We start from the raw sequence: 23538 nt of genomic DNA, 5'->3' as shown, positions 1-23538 counted from the left end.
GCCTCGCTTGTACTCCGTTTTGAGTGTTTGTGAGAACAAAATGATATATGTGTGGAATGACTTTATCTACTAAGATATGCTTAGGTGAATAGACAGCCTCTTCCCACTCCCGCAAATGGCATACTTCCATGTCTTTATGACAAGAAATTATTAATTTTAACTATAATTGATGGCCAGAAAAGTGATGGACATGATAAGCTGGTACAATTCCTTTTTGAAACATTTAAATATTTTTCCTTATCCCTCCAACTGTAAAGTGTTCTGACAGACGGATAGTATAATAGTCAGAGAACAGCTGACTAATGGGACACATAAACAACATTAACAACTGAGAAAGAGTGGCTTACAGCAGAGAGCTTAAAACCTGTAAACATCTTGTAATGGCTAATTTGCGTTGAATAAACCTTGGTAAAGGTGCTGAGAAGAAATAAGCTAAACTGTAAGTGCCCTTCCTAGGCTCACACTTTCCATTTGGTTACCATGATTAATGCCCTATTCATATTTTAAATCTCAATACAGTCTAAAGGATAAGAGCTAAAAATTCATATGATACAACTGAAACTCTTTTTCATTGTTGTGAAGAGAAAGTATAGTGGAAAGAATGTTGGCTTTGAATTTAATAGAGATTCAGATTGAAATATTAACTCTGACACATTTAGTTGTTACTGGGCCAGTCACTATTTTTCTGAATCTCAGTTTCCTTACATATAAAATAGGAGTAAGAAACATTATTAATAATTGCCTTCCATGGTTTTAATGACAATCAAACGAATGAATATCAGTAAAAGACTTTTCAAACCTTCAAATACTGTTTACATGTAATCTAGCATTGTTCTTATTGGACCTCATATACATAAGATTATCTATCTATATCTTATATATAATTTTATAAGATTTGTATATAAGCTTATATAACAGATTATATTATATAACAACAAAATATTGTCATACATAATATTTATATAATTACATAAATAGATGACATATAATTATATCTGTGGTTTTACATATTATATAAATTGCATATAATCTATATATATAATCATATATAATGACTCTATAAATATATAGTGACTTGTCTAAGATCAATTAAATAATTAGATCTCTCTTCTCTCCTCCTCCCCCCCCTCCTCCTCCCCCTTCCTCCCCCCCTCCTCCTCTCCCTCCTCCTCTTCCTCCTCCTCCTCCTCCTTCTTCTTCTTCTTCTTCTTCTTCTTCTTCTTCTTCTTCTTCTTCTTCTTCTTCTTCTTCTTCTTCTCCTTCTCCTTCTCCTTCTCCTCCCCCTCCTCCTCCTCCTCCTCTTTTTCTCTCTCCCTCTTTCTCCACACACACTTCCACATAACATATACATATTTCCCTCAAAAAAGCTATATTAAAAACATATTAGCAAATGATTCTTAAAGGATTGAAGACTATTAGCAACCATATTAAAGAATTCTCTAAATCATTAATAGTAATGGGAATACAAATCCAAGCACACCAGGGTTTCATCTCACATCCTGCAAACTGGCAAACTGACAGAAGATGAGAATAGTTAATGGTGTAGAGAGGTTGCGGGAAAATAGGTATGCTAATGTATTGTAGATGGAGCTATGAATCATTTTGGAAAGCAGTTGTTGTGTTATTTTAGTTATGCCTGACTCTTTGTGATTCTGTTTGGGTTTTTCTTGGCAAAGATAATGAAGTGGTTTGCCATTTCTTCCTCTAGCTCATTTTACATGTTTACATGAGGCAAACAGGGTTAAGTGACTTGCCCAGGGTCACATAGCTAGCATATGCCTGAGGCTATATTTACACTCAGGAACATGAGTCTTCTCAATTCCAAGCCCAATACCCTATCCTCTGTGCCACCTATGTGCCCAGACAGCATTTTGGAATTATTTAAATCAAATGACTAAAAAATTCTCTCCCTTTGATTCAAAGATTTCCCTACTAGGATTATACCCTAAGGAGGCCAACACTAAAAAGAAATTCCTCAAATACACCAAAGTATTGATAAAAATACTTTTGTAGTAGCAAAGAATTAGGAAAAAAAATAAATGCCCACCAAGTGGGGAACAAAGAAAGATATGTAATGTAATATTACTATGGTGTAAGAAAAAAGGAATATGATGAATACAGAGAAGCATGGAAAGAAATGAACCAGAGCAAAATGAAGTAAGTAGTCAAGAGAATTGCATGTATTTTTCGATTTTTATGTATTAATTGATTTTACTGATTGGTTTTTCCCTTCTTCCCTTTTCTTTATTTAAAAATATTGTTCTTATATAGGATGGCTCTCTGGGTGAAAATTTGAGGAAAAATGCAAGGATAATTTAGGTGATATAAAAACAGGAGGTATCAATTATATTTAATATAGGGTTTGGAAAGTTCTTTTCCCACTATGATATTTCATAATTTAACCTCGTCAATAAATATCAGGTTTAATATATGGGCAAATATAACCACTAAGAAGCACAGTTTTTCCCAATTTCAATAGAGGTGAATAAAGATGTAATAAGAAAATAGTTAAAAGAGATGATGCAGTATAAATGAATGAATGAATAAAAAACCATTTATTTATTAAGCATTTGCTGTATAAGAAGCATTGGGAATCTAGCGAGTAAGGCGAGATAATTCCCTCTGACATGGAGTTCACATTCAAATGGATGAGAAGATATAGGGGTTTAAGCTAAAAGTTAAACAGACAGACCCCTATGATCCTCAGGTTGCCATGACAAAGGACAAGCTAATTCATCTTCTTTAATGTCATTGCCTTTGATAAAACCATATCTTAGAATAATGGTGAGGTATTTAATAGGGTTAAGGACTTTGGTGTTGAGAGCTTTATTTTCAGGTCTTCATTCTCTATGACTTCTGAGGAGAGAGGGGCTGTAGGCACTTGCCTAGATCACATTTCACAAGCATTCCTCCTATGGATGATGTTTTTGGTGGTAAGGCTTATAGCCTGACATGCATAGCTTTTCCTGGAGATCTTATGCTTTCTTATCCATGGATGGCAGTTGGTCAATGGTTGGTATTGATGGTAGAAAGGATGGTTGAATCTCTTCTCCAGAAGGTTTCTTCCTTCAGTGATAGCTGCAGGGGTCAATCCCAAAAGCAGGGCTTTTAGAATAGAAAGAATGTTGGGTTTGGATTCAGAGAACATTGGTTTGAATCTTGATCAGTAGTTTCCACATATGTGACCTTGAATAAGTCATATCTCCTCCATGCCTGACTTTCCACATCTGTTAAATTAGAGATGAGACTTACTGACCTCTAAGGTCCATTCCAGTGTTAATGTAGAATTCTGTGACAACCAGAGGACTTCCCTGGTCATAACTTTCACATACTATTTCCAAATACCAAGTAGACTTTAAACTAAATGAAGAATTTAGGCACTATTTTAGAAAATTTATTTTGTTAGGTCTGCAAAGGGTCAATAAAGAAGAACCAGGTCATTGATTACTACATGCAAACATCAGAAAGTAAGGCTGTCTAAAGGTAAAGGATAATGTCTAGGGTAGCTTCCTTTGCTCCCTTCCCAGTATGGTAAGAAAAAAAAAAGAGTGATGTTATTGACAAGTCAAGAACTTTGGGGCTTATACTTCTGAGTTTTTAATCACTTGAATCTCAAAACTTAAGTGCTACTGAAAAGATCTGCCAGAAACTGGCTTGTACATTTCAGCAAACTGAATAATTCTTGATTTCTATTGTTTTACATTTGATTTATAGCATAAGACTGGAGGAGAAAAAAACGGTCTTTAAAAATATGTTGTCTGACACGGCAGCTACACACACAGTAGCACATGAGTCTAAGCTTTTAAAACTTGAATTTCTTTGGTCATGTTGGTAAATTTTTTTGCTTTCCTACAATTAAATGTCTCCATTTGAAAATATGTTATAAATGCTTCTTCACTTAATTCCTCACTAACTTTTGATCTAGTCTCTAGACTTCTATAAAAACCTTCTATGTTATGGTTTATTTAGCAACAGCAAAGAGCAAAAATAGTTTAATTAAAAGTAATGGATAATCAAGAATAGGGTTTCCAAGAATATAATCTAAAAGATTTTCTTCAACAGATAGTCTAATATCCTTTCAGATAATTCATTAATTATATCATCAAATTACTTTGTGTCCCATACTGTTGCTTTTATATAATGCTCTGCCTAGCATGGTAAGAACAATCAAATATTTATCTCTATTGGATTTGCCTTTATTTATATCATATGTTATTACATTTTTAACTGGAATGTTTTTGCTTGCCCAAATCAATTAGATACAAACAAACACAGTTCAGAAGATGTTCTTTTCTTTTCTTTCTTTCTCTTCCTTCCTTCCTTCCTTCCTTCCTTCCTTCCTTCCTTCCTTCCTTCCTTCCTTCCTTCTTCCTTCCTTCTCTTTCTTTCTTCTTTCTTTCTTTCTTTCTTTCTTTCTTTCTTTCTTTCTTTCTTTCTTCTTTCTTTCTTTCTTTCTTCTTTTCTCTTCTCTCTCTCTCTCTCTCTCTCTCTCTCTCTCTCTCTCTCTCTCTCTCCCTCCCTCCCTCCCTCCCTCCCTCCCTCCCTCCCTCCCTCTCTCTCTCTCTCTCTCTCTCTCTCTCTCTCTCTCTCTCTCTCTCTTCTCTCTTTCTTTCTTTCTTTCTTCCTTTCTCTGATAATGAAGTGTTCAAGCATTTCCTTTCTGAAAATCACGTGGAGGCCTAAGAGATTCAAAAGAACCTTTCATGTTTTCTCTTACCCATTTTATTAGAAAATTTAGGGAGTCATATTTTTAACATGATTTAGTGTTCTAGAAAGGGAATTCTAGAAAAAAAATTATGTAGAACTTTAAAGCCAGTTTCCACTGTTCATAAGATAAAAATCAATTCTATCTTCCAAGTATTGACGAATACAGCTATACCTAACTGTATACAATACATGTACTGAAAAAAAATGCTTAATATTTGTGCTATGTGGATGAACTGTCCTATACGGGCCATCACAGCAGCAGCAGGTAGTGGAAGCCTTAGAGAGGCCAGCTTCCAGCTATGTATGACTTATCATTGAGGGGTTTGTACTATGTGATGATGAAAGTTCCCTAATTGGCTTCTGTACCAAGGACTGATAATTTAGAGGATATACAAAAGCAAGCTGATAGGCTTTTCGAGGTCCTTCCCTTTCCAGTGGGTAAGCATTTATATTGGTTCCATCTGTGCTCAGAGTCAGGAAGAGGTGACTGGCCGATCTCCCAATTACCATCATCTTGAGCACATCAGCTTGTTTTACCTTCAGAGTTCATTGGCCTGTGCTGATGTGAAATGTAAAAAGGCTAATTAGCAGGCTTTCAAACTGCTATACATCTCGAAGAAGTTTAACTACCAGCCTTCTTGTTAATTGTAATAGTAGTTATATGTTACGTACTGAATCCTTTTTAAGTAATTTTGCTAAGGCATGCCATGGTTCTTTTATGTTTAACATTTCTATCTGTTTAATAATAAGGTACCTGTTCTATATCTGACAGACATTGTGCATTGAGTACTCTTTTACTCCTCAATTTGGAGTGACACAGACACAAGTCATAATCTAAACCATGAGTAAAACTGCCCTGAGATAATGAGAAGAGGCTTATTAACAAGCTGAAGATTGAATTTATGAATTGATAAACATTTATTGAGCTTTGATCATGTACCAGTCATGGTGTTATGCTCTGGGGATATAGAAAAAGGTAAAATACAGTCCCTTCCCTCAAGAAGCTTACAATCTATTGGAGGAGACAACATGTAAACAAATATATACAGGATAAATTGGAAATAATTAAGAGAGGGAAGGCATTAGAATTAAGAGGGGTTGTGAAAGGTTTCCTGTGGAAGTTGGGACTCAGAGAAAGCCAGTTGAAGAAGAAGAGCATTCCAAGCATGGAGGACAAGCCAGAGAAAATGCTCTGAGGCAAGAGATGAAGTATCTTGTTTGTGGGACATCAAAGAGTCAGTGTTATTGAATAGAAGAGTAGGCAGTAGGGAATGAGGTGTAAGAAGACTGGAAAGGTCAGAGGTGGGTAGAATATGAAGGACTTTGAATGCTAGGGGACTTTGTATTTGAGGCAATAGGTAGCCACTGGATTTTATTCAGTGGTGGTGGGAGGTGATGTGGTAAGACATCTGATTTAGGAAAATCACTTTGGTGGCCGAATGGAGGATGAATTGGAGGCAGGCAGACTCACAAGCAGGATATTTCGGTAATCCAAGTATCACATGATAAAGGCCCATAGCAGAGTGGTGGTAGTATCAAAACAACAAAAAAAGGGGGGGCATGCTCCTAATTAGAGGAAGCCTCTCTTCCATCTGAACGCAGTCCACAAGCCACACTGGCTGTATTCAGAACAGAGAGTGAGGCAGGTCTCCAGCCCATATAGGCTCAACTTAGCAGGATGTCTGTGTTATATGCAAATACAAAGACTCTGTGATTTTGTCAGTATGGGGAGCTCTTTCCAGTAAAATAGCCTGAGATGACTAAGCAGATAAATCCTAGTAATAATATAGAGGTTAAATAATCTGCCTATTGTCACATAGTAAGTGTGAGAGGTAGGACTTTTCCTAGCTCAAATGCCCAAACTCTAAGTATCCCATGACAGATAGGTAAATAGATATTATATACTTATGTGTATATGTATGTATGCATAGGTACAATGTACCTAGGTTGCACCAAATCCTTGCTAACTCAGAAGAGAAAAGGGATAGTGAAAGTCTGTAAGAAGTTTAAGACACCTTACATGCTTTTGAACATGTGGGAGTAAGGAGAATCATTGCAGTAAGGGAGAGATGATACCAAAAGAAGCCTGATCTTCCTATTTTCAGGGGCCCTTAAAGGTCATACTCTTATGTACACAAGCTAGGACAATCGCTTCAATATTGTCTAGGAAGACCCTCATTGCTACAAAGCCTATGTGTTTTTGGCTTATTTTGTAAATTCAGGGAATGAAAAAAAAAGTTGTCCCAACCTCACTAAAAAGAGACATAAACACTGAGCATGAGGTCAAATAATTAATGAAAATTTTGCAAAAGCAGGTGAAAATAAAAGCCTGTGCCTTACAAACACATCACTTTTCTAATCTTAGGAAATGTATGGTTATATGTTATATGGTATAGAGTTATGTTGTGATCAGCATCTTCGTTTAAAAATTGATGGGAGGAGGAGCAAGCAGAGAAAGGTTACTGACACATTATAAGGTCATGGCATTCTTTCTGCTTCCAAAAAAATGGCACATATAATATACAACAGAGATACAGTACAATAGAAAGCATAGTGGGGTACTCCACATAACCAAAGCACTCTGGAGAATCTGAATAGCTTCTAGATAATCATCCTAATAACCCAGAAGTAGCTCCTCCTTTTTTTGCCCTGGCTTGTTCTTTATACTCCCTTCTTTAGATGTGAAATTTCATAAAATCACTCATTAAAGAACATTACTTTCTAGAAGCAAAGCAGTGTAGTGGCTGGAGAATTGCACCTAAGGTCAAGAAGACCTAGGTTTGAGTTCTGTTTCATAGTCTGATTTTGTGGCCCTAAGGAAAGTCATTTTAAGCTCTGTAGCTTTATTTTCTTTGTAAAATGAGGGGGTTGGAATCAGCAACATTGAAGGGCCTTTTCCAACTCTAAATATATGATCTTTTCAATTATCTTGGATCGAATGGGATTATGCATACAAAGTGCTCTACAAATACCAAAGCACTATAAAAATGAGTTGTTATTTGATTAACATTATTATTGAAAAGCAAGACTGTAATAATGGATAGAGCACTGGCCTATGAGGAGGGTGAACCTGAGTTTAAGTCAAACTTCCAATACATAGTATCTGACTCTAGAAAAGTCACTTAACTACACAATGCCCCAGGAAACTTTCTAAGACTGTATATTCCAGAATAGTTGCTGATATGGCTTGGTAGAAATAGCATTTCCTCATGGGGGAGCTCCTTATTTCAATGAAATCATAGATACAGACCAATAATTATTATTAATAAGCTAAGTAGTGAGGAGTATAGGATTTCTAGTCAGAAAACTTAGATTTGAATTACTATGACTCACTTCATAGTTTTATGACCTTGGTCAACTCTTTTATACTCTATGAACTTTGATTTTTTCAACTATAAAATGAGGTAGTTGTACTAGATGACCCCTAAAATTTCTCTCCAGCTCTATGATCTTTTGGACTCACAGTAAGTTGAAGCAATTGGGTTAAGACCTGCCTTTGTTATGTTGCTGTCATCCATACCTCTTAAGGATTTGTGGCCATGCAATCTCTGATGGTGTCTAAAAGCCCCTACCAACACCTGCCACACTCTAGTTTTGTCTAACACATATGACCACATTAAGCTGATGTAGGAAAGGCGTAATTTTTTCCCAAAGGATTAAAAGAACAGAATGCTTAGAGCATGTAAATATTATGCAGGAAAAATATTTTACATGCAAAAATAAAAGACGTATGCAGTATGTCTAATATGCCAAAATTGTTCACTGAGGGGGGAGGCAGTAGGGGCCTATGCTATGGGGCTGACTGACGAGCTTGGAATCTCATTTTGTATTTCTGAAATTCCAGTCTTTTCATGATTTCCAAAAAATACATTCATCTCATATGTGCATCCAATCCAAAGGAAATAACCTACATTGAAAATGAATACCCATGGAGTATATAGCACAACAGAGCCTAGCAGGTAAATCTGTCCACCCTCCTTTCATGGTAAACTCCATGGAGTTAGATGAATGAAGGACTGATTGATTCAAGTGGTATTCTGAATCATTTCTAGGACAGCCAATAATTTCATCATTTATATTCAGCATTTTATAGTATTCTGTCAACATGTCTCCTTAGCAGTGAGCTGGCCCTTATCACTCTCCTAATCTGACATATGAGACAGGATGGATAAGTTGTTCTGAATCGCTCTGGTCAGGAAGAGGCCTCAGGCAGAAGTTATAACTCCCAGGCTTTGACTATTTAGCTGTGATGTGCGATTCTACTTCACTCCCTGGCACATAGACCCTATAGGCTTCATCTTCTTGGGAAGTAGTAAAGACAGGGCTTCATAGTTAAAGTAAAAATTCTTGCAGTTATGATAATAATTTAATTCTTAATGCTCAAACCTTTGCATTATGGTTCAAATGGAATGTTATTCTTAAATTATGAGGAAATTGTATGAAACTTTATTTTGATTAAGAATGAGTTGTCCTAGTGGTTGAGTTGCATTTGATTAGCATTAACAACACAACCACCATAGCTTAGCAAATTTGAAGACATCCAAATGCTATGACCTCACTCAATCAAACAGTCCTCTCTGTAAGGGAAAAAGCAGCTTGATAGGACAGTTTTTTGGCAGACCAGCCATACTTCCTACTAATGACCTTTTACTGTATCATTTCTCTGGCCATTGACTTGATAATTTACGACCTTAATAAAGGAATCCCATCACTTAGATGAATACACACTGCTGGCATTTTAATCGGTAACAGCTTACATAGTGTACAGGGTAGGTATAGAATGAGATTAGAATTATCATAATGGGACATGAGACCCTTAACTAGCAATTCTAACAATAGAACAAGTACCACAAACCTCACTGATAAATTAGTACATACCTATAAATATATGCATATATATGCATGTGCATATATACATATACTTACACACATACATGTATGTATGTATATATGTATGCATACACACATGTGTATTTGTGTGTGTGTGTGTGTGTGTAGCTACATATATAAAATCTCCTAATATCAATTCAGCCTTCAAAACCTAGAGACAAGGTACAGGACAGGCCACGGAGGCAGCTCATTTAGTAATGGAGTAGGTAGAGGGGAAAGGAACAGAGAGGAACTTTATGGCTTTCTATTTTAAGTCATTTTTGCTGTGGTCTAAAGTAAACTCGCTTGTTTCTACCTTCTGAAGTACAAGTATTGCCAATTCCCTCTAAATTTCAGTAGCCTGGAGCTACCCCCACCCCTTCCAGTCCTGGGCCTGATTATAGCACATCTATAAAAGCAGCTTAGTCAAAGGATCACAAATCATAGATTTAGAAATGGACAGGACCTAATGTCCTATGGGGAAAAAAAAAAGCATAAATGTACTAAAGCTTTTGCTATTGATAGCAGTGATAAGACACATTACAACTACGCTTATAACAGTTATTCTAAATGAACAAAGGGCAGTAGAATTAAGACAAAGAGGTACCTAAAGCGTCCAACAATTGGGAAAACACCTACATTCTTCCTTGCTGATGTAATAAACCAGGAGTCTGTCCAAACCTGACCTTGGAAGACTGGATTGTAGTAGGACTTTTTAATCTATCCTTTGTTTATACAGAAGGTTGATAGGTGATAGCCCTTGAGCATTTTCATGCAATGTTTAAGGCACTAACACTACTGAACACAGTCATTCTTTTCCCCCTGTTTATTCCAACTGTCTATGATCCCTGATGGTGGGTGGTTTTTGTTGGCTCATCAATTCTATTTTTGTTGTTCAATAAGATCCCAAACAGTAGAGTATAGTTGCCAGGAAAAAGAATACCGGTGATAGAAATGGCACCAGAAGAATCATTGCTGTTCTTGGCCACAGACACGGTTCCATCTGAACAATAGCTTGTTTTCTTCATCGTTGTCTCCACTGTCTTAGGTTGTTAATTTAGAGAGAGATTTTGTGATTCTTCAAGTGAATTTGGGAAGAGCTACAAAATAGACATCTTTTGCAGATAGGGAAGAAATCTTAAATCTGTTATGAGAACTGAGAAATCAAGAAGAGGCTTCTAGGTCAAAAGATGACACGTATAGTGTGCTTGAAAATTCAGCCTTCCAGGATGGCTCTGTCAGCAGTTTATCCATCATATCCTTATGTGACTGAATCCATTGCTCTCTGGGGAATGAAAGGAAGGAAGTTGATGAATGAGATATTTGGAAAATTAAAAAATAAAAGATTTGTAATATTTCTTGATATACCTACTATTTAAAAAGTTTTATTAATTTTTTTTCACATTACAAACATTTACAGATGACTTCCATTTCATGAAAAGTTTCTTGTAACAAAGTACAACAGTTAGGTAAATCTAATAATACAGTGATTTACTCTGAAATTACACACAACAATATACAGCTATAGCACCCCTTTCCCTTGCTATGAAAAGAAATCTATTTTGTATTCCTCCTCATTTAAAAAAAAGGAAAAGCAAAACAAATTTCTTGTAATAAAAATACATAGTCAAGCAAAACAAAATACCTCAGTGATTGTCTACATAGATATACGTCTCATTCTGCACACTAAATCAAGGCTTCTTTAGTGCATTCTGTAGTCTATATATTGTTAGTCCTCCAGAAACATAAAAGGTCATTATACCAATTATAATTTTTACAGCTTTCCTAGTTGTTTGTTTTAACAGTGTTGTTATTGTACAAATTATTTTCCTTGTTCTGCTAATATCGTTCCTCAACACTTTTAAAAAGTCTTCAAAATTATTCATTTTTATACAGTATGAATTATTCCTCTGGTTCTGATAACTTCAGTCCTCATCAGTGCATATAATTCTTTACATATCTTCTAAAATCATATTTCCTCATTTCTTATAGCACAATAGTTCTCCATCACCTTCACATAGCACAGCTTGTTCAATCATTGCTCAGTTGACAGGCATTCCTTTAGTTTCCAGTTTTTTGCCACTACAAAAGAAAAAGCTACTATAAATATTTTTGCAATGTAAGACTCTTTCTTTTAATTTCTTTTGAGTACAGGTAGTGGTATAGTTCAACGAAATAGCATGCAACTTTTAGCAACTTTTTTGGTATAATTCCAAATTGATTTCCAGAATGGTTGTACCTATTCACAGGTCCATCAAAAGTGCATCAATGTGCCTGTTTCTCACAGCTCTTTAAACATATATTATATTTATATATATATATATGTGTGTGTGTGTGTGTATACATATACATATACATATATACACACATATTTATACACATACATACACACATATATACCTATATACACACACACATATATGTGTATATATATATGCACATATATACATTGATATTCTTTCATGGAAATTCTTTTAGTAGGCATATTATTCTTTTGATGCCTTTTGTGTAACTTCTTTTTCCCTACTCCTCCAACTTGACCTCATATTCAAAAGGCTGGGTATCTAAAGCATGACTACCACCTCAAGTGTGTTCCCTCAACTGTGCCTCAAAACTTTCTTGAATTGATGAACTGTCAAACTGCTGGATGAAGTGACTCCTACTCTGCTGCTAGATGCCTTGTGGATAATGGGTGAAAGGAGATAGAAATTCCCTCCTCTCTCTCTATCAGAGATTTCCCCCAGAAAGTGTTCCTAGGCCAGTACTTCCTCCTAATTAGGGTTTAGCTATTTGAAAAACTCAGGGGCTCAGTTAATTTTTTTAAATTTCAAAATCATATCAGTGTTCCTTTCTGACTCACTCACAGGGTTTGTTGTGCCTCCTAAAGGCATGGACACAATTTCACAGTTAATTTTATACATTATTACCACATTGTCTAAATTTTATGATGATATAAAATGAAATGGGAGCTGGGAAACACAACCCTTTCCCTTACACTTCTTTGTTTCTTTTGGGGAGCAGTCTTGAACTGTGATTCTATAAACTTTTTCTACTGATGCAGCTAAGAAAGTGGACTGTAACCTATGCTTATAAAGAGTTTCCTGGGGGCAGCTAGATAGTGCAGTGAGCAAAGCTCTGGCTTTGGAGTCAGGAGAACCTGAGTTCAGATCTGGTCTCAGACACTTGACACTTACTAGCTGTGGGACCCTGGGCAAGTCACTTAACCCCAATTGCCTCATCAGAAAAAAAAAAGTTGCCTGGCCATGATGGTGAGTAAAAGCAGTGACTTGCTTGAGCTCTCCCCCAAACCCCCTCCAAATACCTTTAAAAAAATGCCTCTAAACAAATTCTAAAAGAGCAGAACCCACAGAAAGACAAAGTGAAACAAATTTCCAGTCCAAGACAACCTGGATGGTTAATCTGAAAAGCATATCATGCCAGGCTGGGAGAGGAACGCAGTTCATCTGGACACACAGGCCTCAGCAAACCTGGGGCAGGCCTCAGGGGACTGAATCTCAGGCAACTGTGGTGGTTTCCAGACTTCTCAACCCATTAATGCCAAAGACAACTTAGAACGTCAGTAGGAAAAGTCTGTGTCTGCAGTGAGAAAGAAGCTAGGGGTCCCAGCCCCAGTCCCTGAGCATGGCCCCGGGGCAGTGGCTGCCTCCAGAGCTTCCGGCCCACAGACTGAGAAGGAATCAGGAATTGAATGGCTGATCTGAGGGGGATTACAGGGATCTCTCTGCTGGTGCAGGATTTTCTTGCTTTGCCTGTGCTTGGATCAAGGTCATAGTTCTGGGTGGTGGTCCTAGGGCAAGGAGGAGAGCTGGTATAGTGGTGCTTGAAGTGGCTATGGAGAGAGAATCTTTCCCACAGTTCCAAGACAGAAAAGAGTGCTTGTGATCACTCATAGACCAGAGCACAGGCCAGGAAAGGAGTAATCATCTTGCCCTTGATCATAGCACCTTGGAAGAACTGAAAATTTACAGGTCCCAAGAAGTATCTCTGAAAACAGCTGCACAAAACCCCTGAAGCTTGTGACAGTATATTCTCCACCCTGGAAGCAGACCCTTACCTTAACAAAGAGTTTATAACTCAAGTAATTGGCTGGGATCATGAGCAAGCAGCACAAAAAGAGTCAGACCATAGAATCTTACTTTGGTGACAAAGAAGATCAAAACATACCACCAGAAGACAACAAAGTCAAAGCTCCTACATCCAAAGCCTCCAAGAAAAATATGAATCAGTTGCTGTGGAAGAGCTCAAAAAGGATTTTGAGAAGCAAGTAAAAGAAGTAGAGGAAAAACTGAGAGTGATGCAAAAAAATCATGAAAAACAAATCAATAGCTTGCTAAAGGAGACCCCAAAAAATACTGAAGAAAATAAAACCTTAAAAAATAGCCTAACCCAAATGGCAAAAGAGGTACAAAAAGACAATGAGGAGAAGAATGCCTTAAAAAACAAAACTGGCCAAATGGAAAAGGAAGTCCAAAAGTTTACTGAAGAAAATACTTCCTTAAAAATTACAATGGAGGGGGCAGCTAGGTGGCGTAGTGGATAGAGCACTGGCCCTGAATTCAGTAGACCTGAGTTCAAATCTAACTTCAGACACATAACACTGAACTAGCTGTGTGACCCTGGAGAAGTCACTTAACTCCATTGCCTAGCCAAAAAAAAAAAATTACAATGGCTCAATTGGAAGCTAGTGACTTTATGAGAAATTAAAATACTGTAAAACAAATCCAAAAGAATGAAAAAAAAATAGAAAACAATGTGAAATATCTCATTGAAAAAACAACTGACCTGGAAAATAGAACCAGGAGAGAGAATTTAAAAATTATTGTGCTATCTGAAACCAATGATCAAAAAAAGAGCCTAGCCATTATCTTTCAAGAAATTATCAAGAAAAACTGCCCTGATATTTTAGAACCAGAGGGCAAAATAGAAATGGAAAGAATCTACCAATCACCTCCTGAAAGAGATCCCCAAAGGAAAACTCCTAGGAATATTATAGCCAAATTTCAGAGTTCCCAGGTCAAGGAGAAAATATTGCAAGCAACCAGAAAGCAATGATTCAAGTATTGTGGAAACACAATCAGGATAACACAAGATTTAGCAGCTTCCATATTAAGGGTCCACAAGGCTTGGAATATAATATTCTGGAGGCAAAGGAGATAGGATTACAACCAAGAATCACCTACCCAGCAAAACTGAGCATAATATTTCAGGGGAAAAAATGGAAATTCAGTGAAATAGAGGACTTTCAAGCATTCTTGATGAAAAGACCAGAAAATTTGACTTCCAGATACAAGACTCAAGAGAAACATGAAGAGGTAAACAGGAAAGAGAAATCATAAGAGATTTATTAAGCTTAAACTGTTTACATTCTGCATGGAAAGGTGGTATTTGTAACTCATGAGTCCTTTGTCAGTATTAGAGTAGTTGGAGGGAAAAATTATATGCATGTAGATAGATAGATAAATAGATAGATAGATAGAAGACATAGGGCGAGTTGAAGATGAAAGGGGTGATATCTGGAGAATAAAATTAAGGGGTGATAGAGGATTATTTGGAGAGAAGGAGAAAGGGAGAGGTACAATGGGGTAAATTATCTCACATAATACAGACCAGAAAAGGCATTTACAATGGAGGGGAAATGGGGGAAGGTGAGAGGGAATGAGTGAATCTTATCCTCAGCAGATTTGGCTTAAGGAGAGAATAACATACACACTCAATTGAGTATAGGAATCTATCTAACCCTACAGGAAAATAGGTGAGGGGGAAGTGGACAAGAGAGCCGGGGGTAACAGAGGGGAGAGCAGATTGGGGGAGGGGGTAATCAGAACCAAACACTTCTAAGGAGGGATAGGGTTAAAATAGAGAATAGAATGAATAGGGGGTGGGATAGGAGGAAGGGAAATTAACTTAGTTTTTCACAGCATGGCTACTATAGAAGTGTTTTGCATGACTACACATGTATAACCTGTATTGAGTTGCTTGCCTTCTCAATGGGGGTGGGGAGAGAGAGGAAGGGAGGAAATTTGGAACTCAAAATTTTAGAAACAAAAGTTTAAAAAAGTTGTTTTCACATGCAACTGGGAAATAAGATGTAAAGGAAATTGGGTATGGAAATCTATCCTGCCCTACAGAAAAATTGAAGGGGAAGGGGATAAGAGAAGTGGGGGAGAGATAGAAGGGAGGGCAGATTAGAAGAAGGGGTACTCAGAATGCATGCCATCTTGGGGTGGGGAGAGGGATGAAATGGGGAGAAAATTTGGAACTCGAAATCTTGTGGAAGTGAATGTTGAAAACTAAAAATAAATAAATTACTTTTTTTAAAAAAAGAATTTCCTAAGCACTGAGAGATTAAGACAACAGGTTGTTAGTGATTGTCAGAGGGAGTATTGAAATTCAAGTATTCTGATGACAAGGCCAGCTTTCTATCAGCTATGCTATGCTTCTTCTCTTAACATTTTTTTTTCACAAAGATCCCCAAATACTCTAGAAATATTAGACTAGTTGTACACATGCAATAGGAATTTAGGTTTAATAACTGTGGGGAAAGAGTAATGATTTGAAGGAACATGAACATTTTAAAAAAATCAAGGTTGGAAAGCACTTCAGAAGATCTGTAACGGAACAAAAATTCATTTTACAATATATGACAACAAATGGAATTTGTATTGTACTTTAAAGTTTATGAAGCACTTTAGATATATTATCTCATTTAATATTCTCAACAATCCTATGAGGAAGGTCTTCTGGGATTATTATCTATATTTTACAGATGAGGAAACTGAGACTCAGAAAAGTCAAGTGACTTGTCCCATAGCTATTAAGTGTCAGAGAGGACTTGCCTTCTAGGACTCTGACTTTTAATGCAGGATTTTATCTACACTAGGGGAGGGAAACCTGTGGCCTTGAGGCCACATGTGACCCTCTAGGTCCTCAAGTGTGTGCCTTTGACTAACTCCAAACTTCACAAAACAAATCCCTTAATAAAAGAATTTGTTTTGTGAAGTTTGGATTCAGTTAAAGGGCCACACTTGAGGACCTAGAGGGCCACATATGGCCTCAAGGATGCAGGTTCCCCACCCCTGATCTACAGTGTTGTACTTGCCACAGCTATGAAAGACCTAGAAAAAAGAAAGAAAGAAAGATCTAGCCAACAAAGTCCTTGGTACTTTCAAAGAGTTCAACACCTCAGACAAATAATGTCAATGGAAATGAAACTAAAAAAGATGCATTCTCATTTTTTTTTTGCTGCTACATCCTAGTAACTTTTCCATTTGACTTACAGCTGAAACGTGTTTATGTTGCCTTCCCTATTAGAATGATTCTGTCTTGTCTTTTTAGTTGTATCCCCAGAATTTCGCATGGTGCTTTTGCAGAATAAATGTTTAATGCATGTTTTTTTCATTAATTTGTTCATTCATGTCCATATTGGACGCATCTGACAAATGATTGAAAAGTTTTTGTTCAAACACCTCTAGTGAGGGGGAAATTCGCGACTTTCCAAGGAAACCCATTCTACTTGAAGGTAGTTCCAATGGTTAGGAGATGATTTTCTTTTTTCTTTACTGAAGGCCTAACTTGCGTGAGTTCTTTATAAAATTGTCTCACTTGCTAGTCAGAAGAAGCGATACAAGGACATTCTCAAGGTCTCTGAAGAACTTTGGGATTGATTGCATTACATGGGGGCTGCTGGCAAAGGACCACCCAGCATGGAATGCCTTCATCAAAGGTGCTATGCTGTATGAGCAAAGTAGAAATGTAGTAGCTCAAAATAAAGGTGAAATGAACAAATTTAGAGACAGCTCCACTCCGGATGTTCATATGGACTATTTGTGCCCAATCTGTAGTAGAGCCTTCTGAGCTCATATTATTCTGATCAGCCACAGTCATACACACTGTAACTTGACTCCAACATAGTGACTTCACTTTAGTCCTCTTCAAGAACGAAGGGCAACAGCCAAACAACCAACCGATTACAAGCATAAATCTATTGCTTCACTTTTTTCCTATTACTGTCATCATGCCACCTAGGGACAAGTCAAACAAATTTAATCCCCTTCCTTATTACATTCCTTCCAATATATAGAAAGGATGGCTATTACATCTCCCTATGTCTTCTGATCTCTATCCTAAACATGATTATGGTGGTGGACAGTGTGTCTTTAAAAGGATTTGTTTTGTGAAGTTTAGATGCAGTCAAAGGGCTGCACTTGAGGACCTAGAGGGCCACATGTGGCCTCAAAACCACAGGTTCTCCACCTCTGTGACAAATCAAGAGTTGAACTATGGGAGGTGAGAAATAGTGGATTCAGATAAAAGTCAAGGGAAGTCCTTTACTTGATATCACCATTATTTTAACAGAATCGTAGACTCTCCTTCTGCCTGTCTGGTGCTGGCACTAAGCTGTATGTGGTTCCTTGTAGAAACAACAAAAAATGCTTAGACCTCTCTCAAGCCCTTAAATGGCTTGATTTCTCTATCTCCTTCTCTGACCCTCTGTCTTTCATTCTGAAACCCAAGTGTTAGAGAAGGTGTATGAAGTCTCTAATCAATCTGATGTCAAAGGCTCTTCACTGGAACAAAGAAGATGTAGGACAGGGAGAATTAGCATTTTGTCTGTCACTGCTGTCAGCAACAAAAGTGGCCATAGGCTAATTAATGAGTCTATAAAAAAAAGTATATATTAAGCAAAGATTAGGAGTAAGGTACTGTGTTAGGTTATGGAGATTTAAACATACATATGAAATAGTCTCTTAAGGGATTTATATTATGTCAGGGATACAGTATGTTTATGGATAGGAATACATACACACACACACACATATATATGTAATACAAAATAAGTTTTTGGAGGAGTGAGGAAATAGCAGCTTGAAGGAGTCAGGATAAGCTTTGTGCAATTTGCCTACATATCCTATCCTCTTCTACCCTTTCCTTCTTCTGGACTCAGCTCTTTTATAAAACTTTTCCATAATTACAGAATTTTGAGAGTTGCAACAAGGACTACTGAGTCCAATCTATTTACAAAAGAATTTCTGTCCCTGAAACATACTTGACAATTGGTCATTTAGCCTCTGCTTGAAGATTTCCCAGGAAAGGTAACCTACCACCTCTTGAGACCACAGCTTTCTCTTTTGGGCAGATTGAATTGTCATCTATTTTTTTCTGCCTGGCATCAGACTCTTTGAATTTTCTCTTCATTGTTCCTGCTCCTACCCTCTTGGGCTAAATCAGAAAATTATAATTCCTTTTCCACATGACAAGCCTTCAGATACTTGAACTTATCTATCATGTTTCCCCTGAATCTTCTTTTATACAGAAGAAATATCCCCTGTTTCTTCAACCAGACCTCACATGACATAGAACCAAGGCTGTGCAATATCAAAGTTGACCTCTAGAACCACTCTCATTTGTCAATGCCTTTCTCAGAATTTGGTGCCTAGAACTAAATTCAGTACTCCAGATGAGGTCTGACAAGGGCAGTGTACAGACAGACTCTTACTGCCTTAGTCCTGGAAGCTATGCCTTTTAATCCAACTCAAGATTACATTAGGTTTTTGGCTGCTAAATCACACTGCTGACTCATAGTTTACTAAAATCTCCAGATATTTTTCAGACAAACTCCTGTTTAACTTATTTCCCCATTCAGTAGTTGAGAAGGTCATCTTTGAATCTAAGTGTAAGATTTGATAATGTACATGTAATTATTTGCTACAGTAATACATTCATGGGTTAAGGATAAGGATAGGGACCTGAGATTTCTCTGGTATAATTCTGGGGTGAGAAAATAACCTCTGTCAATGCAGATCAGAACCTTCTTTGCAATTTGTCTATATATACATGAATGTAATTCACAAATAACTAAATATACATATTGTGTGGGTGTGTATATATATTATTTACTGCTAGAGATATTTATAGATTGATGTTTGATATTATCTATGTTGGTGGATATACATTAATGCTTTGCTCCTTCTCTCATTATCTTCAAATTTTTACTCATGAAAAACATTTTCTGCAGAGGCTTCTCTGATTCCCACAGAAGTGTTATCTCAGTTCTCAACTTGTTTAGGGTATTTTGTCTGGACCTTTCCTTTGCCCTTGTTATATTCTGCCTTATGTAATATTTATTTATAATTGTATAATCTCCCACTTGTAAGTAATTTGAGGATAGATACTATATAATCCTTCATCTTTGTGTTACCAAGACCCATTACAGTGCCTTGTATCTGGTAGGTACCTACTATTTGTTTAATTTAATTATATTAATGATAATTGATATTTATTTAACATTTTAAAGGTTGTAAAGTATTTTATGCACATTATACTTTGGTCTCCCCAACAACTCTGTGAGGTAAGTTCTATGAGTACTATTATTCCTATTTTAGAGATGAGGTAACTGAGGCTGATAGTGGTTAAGTGACTTGTTGAGGGTCACATAAGAAGTGAATGATGGGCCTGAATTTGAATATAGGTCTTCCTAACTCCAAGTCCAGTGATGTACCTACTACATCATTCTGCTTCTATCACTGAACAATGGACAACATGCAGTTTGATTTATTTCAAATTAGAAATGTTAAGTGCTTATTGAAATTTATTGAGTGATAGTGGAGCCCTAAAAAAGTTAATTCAATTTCCAAAGGTACCTATATAGGAACTTAGGGATGGGAAGACTCTTGTTTAACAAATAATACTTTAGATGATTCATCTTCATCCTAAAATGGAGGTGTTAACATGATAAATGTCAGTTAACAATAATTAAAAATCAAAGATCTTATAGTGAGATTTCCAGGAAAAGTTGATATGAACCTTCTAATGCAAATCACACATGACTGGGATCAAGGATTGAAGGTAAACAAAAATTCTGCTACAAAAAGCCAAAATCCAAAGATAAGTAGTTCCCAGAAAAATGTATGAGTTCTGGAGATAATTAGTAAGTTTCATAAACTAGGCTGGCCCAGAGTTCAGGCTCTTGAGATAAAGCACAGATCCAAATGAAGTTAGCTTTCCTTTGGCTCAAACAAGTGAAACAATGCCAAAGCTACATATTTTCTCTAGCTGGTGAAGAAAGAAATATACTTCTATGGAAACCTCTCCCCCCAAAAAGAAAACCAAAAAACTACTCTAGTTTAATGATGAAAAGTGGGAGTTATTTTCTACTTTAAAATGAAACATACCTCATTTCTTTTCTGGACCTACTTTGTCAGATGAATCCTTGAAGAAGTGACTCAAGTTGAGATAAACAGACTGGTTCATCTCTGAGTTCCTAGGTTCTCATAATGGAATGAAGAGGAGATTTGACTTCAGAAGGCCAAAGTTCATAACTGAGTTCTCTTATTTACTAGCTTTATGACCTTAGTACATCATTTCATCACTTCTTTTGTAAAAACAGGTGGTAAGATTAGATGATTTCTAAGTTTCATCTCTTCCTAGGTCTATGATATCACAATCTTTTCTTCCTCTAAGAAAGATTCTTTGTTATACATGTTATGGATTTTTAAAGATATAAATCACAACTAGTTTCACTTGAAAAGATAGTTGCCTGTAAGTTATGAACTAACATAAGTGTACTTCCCCAAAATCATCTGTCGTGTAACATCCTCCGGGGAGGCTTGACACAGAAAAATTCCACCATTAAAGGTGGGTAATATGAGTATTATTTTCTCCATTTTACAGATGAGGAAATTGAAGTTCAGAGAGGTTAAATACCTCATTAAACATCACACAGTGGCTAAATTATAGAGTCTGGATACAACACCATAAATAAATAAGGATGGGAAGGAAGAAGGGATAAATTTCATAGGATTATCCAGTGCTGAGGGAAGAAAGACTTTAGTGAAGAACTGTAGTGGCCACATGAAGTAATTGAACATTTGAGGTATGGAGGAAAGGAAAGATGACAGGGTGAAAACAAAGTCAATCTACTTCACAATATTGTCCAGAACTTGTTATTGGGAAACTATTGGTTACAGATATGTGTTATTTGTATTATACATATATTTTTGACATTTGATGTAGGGTTCCAAATCTTGGTTACTGTAAGTACATGAATCCTTAGCCACTTAATGACCATATACAAGTAGTTAAAGTAAATAATCAGATGATACATATTTTTTCACTAATTACTGGGACAATTTAGTAGAAGATTTTCTTTTGTAATATCAATGAATTGCCTCATTTGTATACTTAACTTTGTATGTATTTGCAGGTAATTCATGAGAGTATATCACAGAATTTGTGATTCGTATACCATTTGACTGAGATACAACATCCAGATGGGCAGATTCAATCTACCACTAAAGTTAATCCCAGCTATTTCTTTCATTGAAATAAAAATAAATCCAGGGAAAGCATGTTGTATTAAGTCACAAGTATACTTAAGTCACAAAAATCTTTGAATATGGACATTTGACACACAGTACAGGATATCAAGTTGTTATTTTAAAATCATACAAGGGGAAAATATGCAAGTACTGAAAAAATGTTTTAGGAAAAATAGGATAAGTTCTGACATAATGTGTTAGACACTAACAATAAAAATTTCTACCGAGTGCAAGTGGCTAAAGTCACAACTAAAGCGAGTTGAAGAATTGGAATTTAAAGCCATGTTCACTGATTTCACATCTATGGCTCTTTCCACTATGACTCACCAACTTTTCACTTCCATTTTTTCCCCATATAATGATATGAACTTGCTTTGTTTTTCAAATATTTCAGAAATTACTTTCAGAAAGGTAACTATAATCAAGGCAATGTGATATAGGTGAAAGAGTTCCTAGAGTAGAGGACTAAAGACATGGATTTTGTTAAATTTATAAGTGAACAAAAAATAATAATGGGTAACAATCATGAAATATCACATATATAATATAGTTTTATAGAAATAATATATACCATATTTATGTATATGAATAAAATATTTATTAACCAGTTATTGTACCCATCTTACTTAAAAAAACAGTAGAAATCATAGGAATAAATGGAGCCTTTGAAAAAATATGTAGTATCTATCTAAAACCAAGAACAAGCATCACCTATAATAGGTAAAAACTAGAAACCTTCCCAATAAGATAAGGAGTCAAACAAGGACGTTATTACTATTATTCAAAACTGTATTAGAAATGTTAGCTATAGCAATAAGAGAAGAAAAAGAAATTAAAGGAATAAAAATAAGCAACGTGGAAGCAAAACTATCACTCTTTTCAGACAATATGATAGTATTCTTAGAGAATCCTAGAGAATCAACTAAAAAAACTAATTGAAACAATTAGCAACTTTATAAAAAACTGCTGGATATAAAATAAACCCATGAAAATCATCAGCATTTCTATATGCTAGCAATAAAACCCAGCAGGAGGAGGAGCTAGAAAGAGAAATTACATTTAAAATAACTACAGGCAATATAAAATACTTGGGATTCTACCTGCCAAGACAAACCCAGGGAGTATATAAACACAATTACAAAACACTTTTCACCCAAATAAAGACAGATCTAAAGAGTAGAAGAAATATTTATCGTTCGTGAATTACAAAGTAATATAATAAAAATGACAAACCCACCTATTAATTTCTTTATTCAGTACCTTAACAATCAAACTACGACAGAATTATTTTCTATAGCTAGACAAAATAACAAAATTCATGTGGAAGAACAAGAGGTCAAGAATATCAAGGGAAGCGATAAAAAAAAATGTGAAGGACAGCAACCTAGCAGTACCAGATTTCAAACTCTATCACAAGGCAGTCAAATCAAATCAAATCAAAACAATCTAGTGCTGGCTAGGAAATAGAGTGATGGATCAGTGGAATGGATTAGGTACAAAATACACTGTAGTAAATTACCATAGTATTCTAATGTTTGGCAAACCCGAAGATCGAAATTTTGGGGGTAAGAACTCATCATTTGACCAAAAAAAAATGTTGAGGCAGCTGGAAAGCAGTTCAGAA

This window comes from Phascolarctos cinereus, unplaced genomic scaffold, assembly GCF_003287225.1.
Source record: "Phascolarctos cinereus isolate Bilbo 61053 unplaced genomic scaffold, phaCin_HiC Scaffold_9;HRSCAF=440, whole genome shotgun sequence".
Lineage (NCBI taxonomy): Eukaryota > Metazoa > Chordata > Mammalia > Diprotodontia > Phascolarctidae > Phascolarctos > Phascolarctos cinereus.
Note: the sequence above shows the minus strand (reverse complement) of the source record.